This window comes from Narcine bancroftii, chromosome 9 (genome assembly GCF_036971445.1).
Source record: "Narcine bancroftii isolate sNarBan1 chromosome 9, sNarBan1.hap1, whole genome shotgun sequence".
In the NCBI taxonomy this organism is placed as follows: Eukaryota; Metazoa; Chordata; class Chondrichthyes; order Torpediniformes; family Narcinidae; genus Narcine; species Narcine bancroftii.
Genome location: NC_091477.1, coordinates 26537121 through 26548434, shown reverse-complemented (window position 1 = coordinate 26548434; position 11314 = coordinate 26537121).

Sequence of the window (11314 nt, the reverse complement as noted above, 5' to 3'; positions counted from 1 at the left end):
GTTTTATGAAGTTGAATTCATTTGGTTCACGGGGGAAAAAAATCAGTATTATTGATTTGCTGGGATGACCTAGATTGGACCTATTTGAAATTCCATCGGCAAATTTCTATTGTTGAACTGCTGTAATGCAGGGTTCACATTATCTCTCGTCTTATGAATCCTCAAATTGAACAGTGACATTAGTTCATAAGTAGGCAGTGGTTGTTACAGTGCAGAGATTGAAAAGCTTTTTTCTGTCAAAAAATGTAATTGAGTTTTTCATCTGATTTCACACACAACCTTTTGAAGTAAATTCAAAACTAAATACTTGAAAATTGCTTGCATGTGTTTTTAACCCTCTGGCTCAATACATGACCAATACCCCATATTGGTGAATCAGATACTGCAGCAACTGAGGACCTTGTCATTTGATTTGGAGAACATAATGATGGGCTGGATAATAATGATCCTTTCTGATAATTTAGAACATTTAAAATCAATACCAATTCCTGATTGAGACTGCATCCTGCTGTTGATCATTGTTTTACCCCAGAGGCTTTTCATTGAGTTTCTATAGCAGTTTGTTTTTGCTCTTGATGCAATAAATTTGGATTTTCAAATTATTAGTGGTCATCTGAAGATCATTACACAAAAATCAGGGATTTATAGAATTGTATTAGTGGTTTGATTAAAATTAAGTATTTTTGATTGACTGTGGCTCAGCACAAAAATAAACTAATGCTACAATGTAATGATGCACCAAATAATTTAATCCAAAGTACTGAAGAGTTTATGATCATGCCATTATTTTCCATAAAACAATGAAGCATTAGTTATGTATAGTCCAGTATTGAATAGTTTCACAAAGTTACTTTCCAATATATCCAGAAAAAAAATTATTATACTAGCGGCTGGTGAAATGGGTCGGCTTATCAAAAGTGAAATTTGAAAGTAATGTGAATTGATAGTACATTTTCTCATTACTTTGGAAAATACAGTAAAATCCCAGGTATCTGGAATTCAAGCAACCAGAAAAAAGTTGAAGAAAATACTTTTTTTAATCTATTTAATTTTTAAAAGATGAGTTAAAAATTGTAAATATTCTCTGAAGTAACAAATCTTTGAAGATGGGAGCAAATATTCAGCCAGCAGTGTTCTTTGGTTGTGCTTTGTTCACAGCAGCTGTTTGAATAAAGTTGTGTGAAATTGCAATAGCAACGTCCAGGATGAAGTGATAGTTGATGCTTGCCATTGGGGTGACCTTGTCCCTGCTTAGCAAGAGTTGTCCTGGTCAGGCACTTCATCTGTAACCTTGGGGGAGGAGAGTTTAATTATAATGTTACTGTTTGTCTTTCAGCCAGGTCAATGGAGGAGGAACAACCTGCAGATGCAACAACAGTTAAATGTTTTTTCAAGAATTAGTAAAAAAATAAAGTTAACTGCTTTTAAGTTTTATATATTTATGCAAATGAAGTTTGTTCAGTGTTAAAGTATAGTATTTTGTCTTTTTTCAATTATTTATTCTTGATTCAGCTGTATTAGACATTGTAAGAGTGAGTCTCAAATGGAAAATGTACTTATCCAGTATAACCAATCCCCATAGGTTCAGATACTAGAGGTTTTACTGTATGACACAGGATTGAAGGGGATGTAGGAACTAAGTAATAGGTACACAAGTATGTAGGACAAGATATTAACACAATTGCACTGCTGAGATTTGCTGCATCGACTTGGTGGGATAGCCAAGTGAATGGTGGCATTTTCTGGGTTATCAAGTGGGTGCCCTCCTTCCTCAGTGTTTGACCCATAACACCTCCAGGCTCACTTGGGGGCCCAGATGGAATCCTTTATTCTCTTTCAGAGCCACTAACTACCCTTTTTGGTAGCTCTAGAGGGATCTTTGCTTGTTGGTGTATCTCCTCACATTCCCAACTCTGGGAGTAGCCTTGATGTCGATGTGGCTAAATCCTCTGCAGCCTATTTCAACCACCCTTGCTTTCCAGCCACATTGCTGCTGTACCTCCATTTCTTGTGCTCATGGGCCACTGCATCCTTTCAGGGCACTGCAAGCTCGATGATGTAAATGAGATGGGAGTGAGGCCAACCTCAGCACAAGGTCTGGTCTGAGATTCGTTTCAGTAATTTCATTTGGGAAGCAGAGCCTCTGGTTGCAATCTGCCACCATCTTCCAGGGTCAAGCTGGAATAGCCTGGAGTCTGATCCTGATATGGCTATTCTGCCTTGAACCTCACCTTCCTGGACATGCTTGTAGCAGCCAGCGGGATGAAGGGGGAGGTAGAGCGTTAACACTCGCCAATTTTCCAGCACTGCTGCAAAACACTTAACACCCGATTGTAATACCAGGTGTATTGGCCTTGAATGAGGCTGGCCTTGCAGCCCACCAATTTAGTGTTGCTGAAGTCAGGCAAAGGGAGAATGTATTGTCCTTGCCATACCACTGGCTGAGATTCGTGGCAGATGGCAAGACATTGTATGCAGTCCTGATGATGAAGCTTGCTCTGAATGTCCCATCTCTAAAGATTATAGAAAAATAAAGTGAGACTAAATTTTAAGATAGATGAAATATTTCAATGCTTATTAATGCTCTGGTCACAACTTTAGCTCATCACTGCTGCAGAAGACATGTTTGAGATTATTAGAAAAGTATAACCAATAAAAGGACTGGGTTATGTGGAAAAACTGGTGAATTTTAGATTCTTAGATGTATTATTTTTCTCATTAAACTTTATCAGCAATAGATCAGTAATCAAAGGACAAAGTTTTAAGGTATTGGAGATAGATAAACTTTGGAAAAACCAGGAAAATTATAACCAAAGGGATTGATTCAGCACAGGCAGATTTGAGACCATGATCAATCTGAATAGCAAATAATGTTTGATGGGTCAGGTGGCTCACCCTGCTCCGATTTACTTGTGTTCTTGCAAGGCCCTTGTGCATATCTTGGCTTTATTAGTCTTCCCAAAATACATAAACTTCATGTTTTCCAAGATTAAATTCTGTCTGCATTTTATTCAACAGCGATCTGTAATCAAAGATCGCTCCCAACATTCATGTCATACTGTGAATCCTGCATTTGTATCCAGAATGTTAAGTTTAACAAATTGCAAGGATCCCAGCACCAATCCCTCCAATACACTACTTGTCATAGGCTTCCAATCACAAAAGCAAGATGCAGTCAGGACATGGGGAAACAATTCTCAAATAAGCCCCAATATGCACGAATTTTCCTTGATCCCGGTGTAAGTTTGATAAAAGTAAGCAAAAAAAATTTTAAAATTTCAAACACATTTAATATTGTAAAAATTGTACAGTATGATAAAATTATTCAAACTCAATTTTTAAAAATTATATTAATCTATGAATTTATAAGAGATGTGAGTGACCAGCAAAAGGAATCTTTAACATGATCTTAGCAATCCCACATGAAATTAATTATATAATATTGCATTGGCAGACACCATTTTGGCCTCACATTAGTGATTTGTGACTTTTAATGGATACAGATTTCCTGCACATGTGTAAGGGGAAAATAAATGGATACATTTTCAGAAAATATTTGAGTAATGTAGAGAATAAAAATGACACTGGAATTTCTGCTGGTATGCCAAAAATAAAGCAAAAGGCCAATTAATGTGAGGGGAGGAGCACAGGCTAGCAGGTGGGAGGGGAAGAGTTAGGAGCAGAGGAGGAAACAGTGCTAGTGTGATAAATGGGAGGGGCTAAGGGGCAGATGGAATCAGTGTGGAGTGAGATGGATGGGTGCCCTTCAGGACTGCTTCAACTGACTGGCACATGTTTTAAGGAGGCAGCAATGGAGATCACGTCGTTAGAAGAGTACACGGCAACAGTGATCAGCCATATTAGCAAATGCAACGATGACATTACCGTGCCCAAGACCATCACTACTTTCCCCAACCAGAAGCCTTAGATGACTGCCAAGGTACGTGTGCTGTTGAGGAACCATGACTCATCCTTCAGAGGAGGCAACAAGGCAGCCTTGGCCAACACAAAAGCCAAGCTGTCCAAAGCTATCAGGGAGGCAAAGAGGGCTCATGCCTGCAGGATTCACAGTCACTTCTGGGACGGGCATCACACGGTGCATGTGGGAGGGCATCCATACCATCACCAACTACATAGTTCCACCAGCTGCCTGTGCCGGGGATGCCTTTCCTGGATGCTTTGAATTACTTCTACACGCGCTTCAAGGTGAAAAATGACATGGAGGCTTGGAAGTCCACACCTCCATACGAGCAGACACTGTGTCTCACAAAGTCTGAAATGAAAAGGACGCTGCTCAAGGTCAACTCTCATAAGGCTGCAGGACCAGATAACATCACTGGCTGGGTGCTCACAGACATCTTCAACATCTCCCTGAGCAGCACTCTTGTACTAACATGCTTCAAGGAGGCCACTATCATCCCTGTGCTGAAGAAGCCCTCAGTGTGCTGTCTCAACAACTACTGTACTGATACACTCACATCCACTGTCATGAAGTGCTTCAAGAGACTAGTCATGGAGCACATCAAGACTCAGCTGCTCCCCTCATTGGACTCTCTGTAGTTTACATACTGTCCCAACCGAGGTACAGACGACGCCATTGCCACCATACTCCACCTGGAAAATAAAGACTGTATGTTCAAATGCTATTCATAGACTTCAGCTCAGCATTCAACACAATCATACTGCAGCACCTGGTTAGGAAGTTGAACCTGTTGGGCCTAAACTCCTTTCTCTGTAACTGGATACTTGACTTCCTGACAGTAAGACCTCAGTCAATCCAGATTGGAAAAAGCATGTTCAACACCATCACACTGAGCACATGATCAGCTCTCTGCTGTTTACCCTGCTGACCTACGACTGAGCAGTGAGAGACTGTCTAATCACCATCATCAAGTTCAATGATGACACGACCATGGTAGGGCTCATCAGTAAGAACTATGAGTCATCTTACAGAAAGGAGGTGCAATCATTAATGGACTGGTACAGAGACAACAATTTATACCTGAGCATCAACAAAACAGGAGATAGTGGTCGACTTCAGGGGAACCTGGGTGGACCACTGTCCATTGATGGCTCCATCATTGAGGTAGTCAAGAGCACAAAATTCCTTGGTGTGCAACTGGTGGAGGATCTCACCTGGTTCCATGTCCAAGGCCCAACAATGTCTTTAATTCCTGAGGAATTTGAGGAAAGTTCAGCTTCTACCCTCCACCCTCATTACACTCTACAGGGGATGCATTGAGAGGATCCAATGTAACTGCATCACTACCTAGTTCGGGAACTGTACCATCTCAGAACGCAAATTCCTACAGCAGATAGTAAAGACTGATGAGGGGATTATTTGGGTCTCTCACTCTCTGCCATGATGGACATTTATAATGGCCGTTGTTTGTGGAAAGCCATAAACATTGTGAAGGACTCCACACACACCTCCTGCAATCTGTTCCCCCTCCTGCCATCCAGGAAGAGGTACAGAAGCATTCAGGCCCTCATGACCAGAAACAGCTTTTCTCCCAAGACATGAGGCTTCTGAACTCCAGGGACATAATATTTATGTGATATGTTATTTACAAGTTTCTGAGTTAATTTATCCATGTAAATCACCAGTTCCACAGTCCGGAGAAACACTCCTCATTTTTCACTGTATACTGCAAGCTTTATGGTATGAACAACAAATAAGTGTGATTTGACTTGTTAAAATACATTTGTGGCTTTAAATTGTTCCTCTGTTTCAATGGATGGTTCAGGCCCTTCACATTCCAGCTCAGAAAATTAATAGAAATAGCCATACTTTTCCATTGATTAAAAAAGGTTGATTGGTACAAATAAAATTAACATTACAAATATTAATCCAAAAGTAGGAGCTTGTGCAATTAGCACAATGTTCAAACACTAGAAAACCATAAGGTTAGGAATAAATTAGCTAAAACACACACTAATTAAAAATATGATAATAAAAATATGATAATAAAAATGAAAATAATCCCTACATCACCTCCGAAGGCTGTTGGATAATCCAACAACATGCTCAACAAAAATTAATCTAGCAAACCCAAACATTACTTCCTGCTTGATAAGGTGTTCCAGCTCCAATATTGTTTATGAATATCCTCAATGATTCTAAATAATTTGAACTAATAAAGAAATCTTATTTAGCCTACATCACAGTACAGAAAATGGTAAAACAATTAAAACTTCTCATAGAATTCTAAACAGCATATACTGAAACTAACATTCATTTTTGACCTTTTTTTAAAAAAAGAATGTCTAATAATTCTTTCATTAAAAAAACATTAAGTAATACAGTAAATTAATTATGAGAAGAAATGTTTACTTAAGTTCAATCCAAGTTCATCAAGTTCCTGATATATTACATTCTGAACTTTTTTTTCTTTGGCTTGGCTTCACGGACGAAGATTTATGGAGGGGGTAAAAAGTCCACGTCAGCTGCAGGCTCGTTTGTGGCTGACAAGTCCGATGCGGGACAGGCAGACACGGTTGCAGCGGTGGCAGGGGAAAATTGGTTGGTTGGGGTTGGGTGTTGGGTTTTTCCTCCTTTGCCTTTTGTCAGTGAGGTGGGCTCTGCGGTCTTCTTCAAAGGAGGTTGCTGCCCGCCAAACTGTGAGGCGCCAAGATGCACGGTTTGAGGCGTTATCAGCCCACTGGCGGTGGTCAATGTGGCAGGCACCAAGAGATTTCTTTAGGCAGTCCTTGTACCTTTTCTTTGGTGCACCTCTGTCACGGTGGCCAGTGGAGAGCTCGCCATATAACACGATCTTGGGAAGGCGATGGTCCTCAATTCTGGAGACGTGACCCATCCAGCGCAGCTGGATCTTCAGCAGCGTGGACTCGATGCTGTCGACCTCTGCCATCTCGAGTACTTCGACGTTAGGGATGAAAGCGCTCCAATGGATGTTGAGGATGGAGCGGAGACAACGCTGGTGGAAGCGTTCTAGGAGCCGTAGGTGGTGCCGGTAGAGGACCCATGATTCGGAGCTGAACAGGAGTGTGGGTATGACAACGGCTCTGTATACGCTTATCTTTGTGAGGTTTTTCAGTTGGTTGTTTTTCCAGACTCTTTTGTGTAGTCTTCCAAAGGCACTATTAATACAGTAAATTAATTATGAGAAGAAATGTTTACTTAAGTTCAATCCAAGTTCATCAAGTTCCTGATATATTACATTCTGAACTAAATAAGACACAATTAACAGTCATCTCTCTGAAAATATTATGAAACAAATATTAAGACTTTTCAAAGTAATAATACTAAATCATCAGGTTTAATAATCCAGTTTTTTTTAAAATGTCACACATGGTGAGATGAGGAAGAGGGCTTGATAATGCATTCCTGAACCACATCGACGGAGCGCAGCCATTTATTTTGCCAATTAGAAAGAGTAAATCAAAGATGAACAGGATAAGGCAGAGAAGGTTTAAGCCAAAGAGTATATAATTCCAACATCACTTCTTAAAAAACAGCACATTGATGCATAATTTCTTTAATGATCCTACAATGATCGTCAAGTTTTCCTCTCTGATGGGTTTCATGAATTAAAAGCTCTTTTGTTTGACATCAATGTAACCAAATAACAATTGAACAGGGCTTCTGTCCAGGTGCAGGCTTTGACAACAACAAACGGTGTGTCTGTCGATCACCGGGGCAGAGGAAAGCAGCACCTTTCCAAATACAGCAACAAGCAGATCCGAGAACAATTTTGTAAGTTGTCCTTTCTCTGTCGACTCAGCTAAGCCCAGAATGCGTAAGTTTTGATGCCTACTCCTACTTTCCAAATCATCGTTATCATTATTATCTGTTAACGTTGAGTAAGTGTTATCCAAATGCCGAACTCAGCCACTTCGATAGACAATCACCTTGTTCCTTAACAGAAAGGCAAACTTGATTGAGTTTATTGTCAATTTGACTTAGCTGAGTATGTTGAGTTTTGAATTCCTTGGAAATCAATAGTTTGATCTGAGCAATTGGAGATAGCCTCCAAGGATGGAATGGCCAGCATTTCCTTCCTTCTTTCCAGTCTTGTCACTTCTTGTAGTAATTTCAGAATAATATATATGCAAGAAGATTAAATATGAAATCTGACACCCTTAGAACAGAGAAGTAAAAGAATGTAAATTATGCAGGAGTTAGTGACTGAAGCCCTTATTCCTGCATTATGTCTTTAGCCACGTGTTAACCTACATTATCCTCCTGTTTCTAACCTCACCAGTGCATGGCATGGGTAGCAATCTTGAGATCACAACCTTGGAGGTCCTGTCATTTAACCTAGCATCTAACTCCATGAACTTTCCTTGTCGGACCTCCTCACCCTATATGGCTTGTCTCTGGGAGGTCATCCACTCCCCAAAAATGTACACAGATATACCCTGCTTTACAAAGGTAAGGTGTTCCTGAGAAGTCATTTGTATGGTGAAGACCCATTGACTACTATTGGAGGGGATTTTTGTAAAAGCAAAAACCTATTATAAACCCATTATAATTTCTTTGTAAAAATGAACATGGGTTTCTTGATATAAGTGAATTTTTGTAAAGCGGTGTATACCTGTACTTGTCTTTGAGGGGAAGGCTGTGGGGTGCCCTGCACTGCTTTCATTTCCCCTTTCCCTCTCATGATTGTCACCCATCTACCCTCCTCCTGCCTCCTAGGAGTAATAACGTCCCTGTAACTCCTGTCTATCACCTCCTCTCCCTCCCGAATGATCTGGACTTCATCCAACTCCAGCTCTAATTCCTCAACTTGACATGTCAGGAGCTCCAGCCGGATGCACTTAAATTTTTTAATTTTAATTTTTAAAATTTAGACATACAGCACAGTAATAAGCCATTTCAGCCCATGAGTCCATGCAGGCCAATTTACACCCAACTAATTTACACTCCTGGTACATTTGAATAGTATGAGGAAACCAGAGCCCCCAAGGAAAACTCACATAGACACGGTAAGAATGTACAAACTTCTTACAGACAGATTCGAACTCTGGTCCCGATCGCTGGTGCTGTAAAGGTATAATGCTATCCTCTATACCAACCGTGCTGCACTTATCGCAGACCAAGTTTTCAGGGATACTGCTGTCTTTCCTAATATCCACATTCTACAAGAGGAGCAATTCCCCTGCCTTGGCTGCCATTCCCACTGTTTATGACTAGAGGAAAAAACCTGCCCTTACCTGTTTCTACCTGCTGAATCCTCTTTGCTCCTCGAATAGGATAGCCCTTTCTTACTTCAACTCCTCCACCATCACCTCAGTCCCTACTTGCTGAAGCCCCTTGAATCAAAGCTTTTCCACTCTGACTCAGCCAACTCTGTCCTTTCAGCTTCCCAAGTACCTTCTCTCTGGTGATCATGAGTGTAATCACCTCTCTTCCAACTCCCTTGATCTTTCACCTTTACTTTGGCTTTGACTTCTCTTGTCAGCAACAGGTGTTCCGTTTTTCTAGTAAAATCTTTCTTCTTTTCTGGAATATACCTGTCCTTATTTCTCACCAAAATTCCAGCCATCTGCTGTCCTCCCTCCTAGTATGCCTTTCCAATGAACTTTTTCCAGTTCCTCTCTCATACCTCTGTAGTTCCCTTTGTTCCACTGGTGTACTGACACTTCTGATTTTAGTTTTTTTCCTCTCAAACTGAGGGCCTATTCCATCATATTATGATCACTGCTTGCTAAAGGATCCCTTACCTTCAGCTCTCATATCAACTCAAGACGATGCACAATTTTCTTTGGCTTGGCTTCGCGGACGAAGATTTATGGAGGGGGTAAAAGTCCACGTCAGCTGCAGGCTCATTTGTGGCTGACAAGTCCGATGCGGGACAGGCAGACACGGTTGCAGCGGCTGCAGGGGAAAATTGGTTGGTTGGGTTTTTCCTCCTTTGCCTTTTGTCAGTGAGGTGGGCTCTGCGGTCTTCTTCAAAGGAGGTTGCTGCCCGCCAAACTGTGAGGCGCCAAGATGCACGGTTTGAGGCGTTATCAGCCCACTGGCGGTGGTCAATGTGGCAGGCACCAAGAGATTTCTTTAGGCAGTCCTTGTACCTTTTCTTTGGTGCACCTCTGTCACGGCGGCCAGTGGAGAGCTCGCCATATAACACGATCTTGGGAAGGCGATGGTCCTCCATTTTGGAGACGTGACCCATCCAGCGCAGCTGGATCTTCAGCAGCGTGGACTCGATGCTGTCGACCTCTGCCATCTCGAGTACTTCGACGTTAGGGATGAAAGCGCTCCAATACCCAATCCAGAAATGTCATTACCCTGGTCAGCTTAGCCACAAGCTGTACTAAGAAGCCATTTGAAGGCTTTCTACAAATTCCCTCTCTTGAGATCCACTCCCAACCTGGTTTTCCCAATCCACATCGTGTTAAAATCCCCCATGACTACCATAATATTGCCTTTTCTATTTGCTGTTGTAATTTGTTGTTCACAAGCATTTAAGGGTTTCATCGATTCTGGCAGAGGGAAAGCCACAATTGCAGGAGAACATTTAAGAATCTCTGGAGTAGAAGACAGATGCAACAGAGATATAGAAATTAAGAAAAAGGTCAGGAACCCTTTCAGGAAGAAAGGTGGAGGAGGTGTAGTTGAGGAAAATGAGGGAGACAGTGGGTTTATCGACTGACCACAGGGCACAGATTTCAGGTAAGTTTGCCAGAGATTTAAAGGAAATTAAGGAAGATTATTTTCCATCTAGAGGGTGGCTGATATTCGGAATCACTGGGTAGCAAAGACAGATACAACATTTAGAAAATCATTGGATGAATACTTTAAATCTCGGAAAAATTGTGATTTCTGTCACGAGCAAGGTGAATCAAAGGTTTCTTTTGTTGGAGGCTGTCAAATGGAATATGACCACTGAAATGGGTACCATTTGGCGGCGCATGTGAAGATGGACAGACAGATTAGGATGGGGGGCTGAAATCGGTGGCAACTAATCGCAGGCAGAACCGAGCGGAGCAATCAGATTCTACCGAAAAGGCTCAACCACGTGAACACCCTGTGGCCTCCTCTGTCCGCAGGCGATGGATGACCGAGAGTGATCTCTTGCTCTCCGAGGGCCGCGTGGGAGGGTGACTTCGAGCCGTGAGATCGGCAGCGCGCGCGGATGGAATGCCGTGACCACGTGGCGTTTTAATTGTGGGCGGGGCGGTTGTTACATTAATGTGGCATTAACGTTGTCTTCGCAGTGATGACGCAGTGTGTGTGTGTGGGGGGGCAATAACGAGAGGAGGGAGTCGGCAAACCTGGGCTTCTTTCTGCGCTGGACGTCAACCCAACTCAATGCAAGCCACGTGATGCGGCTGGAAGGTGCGC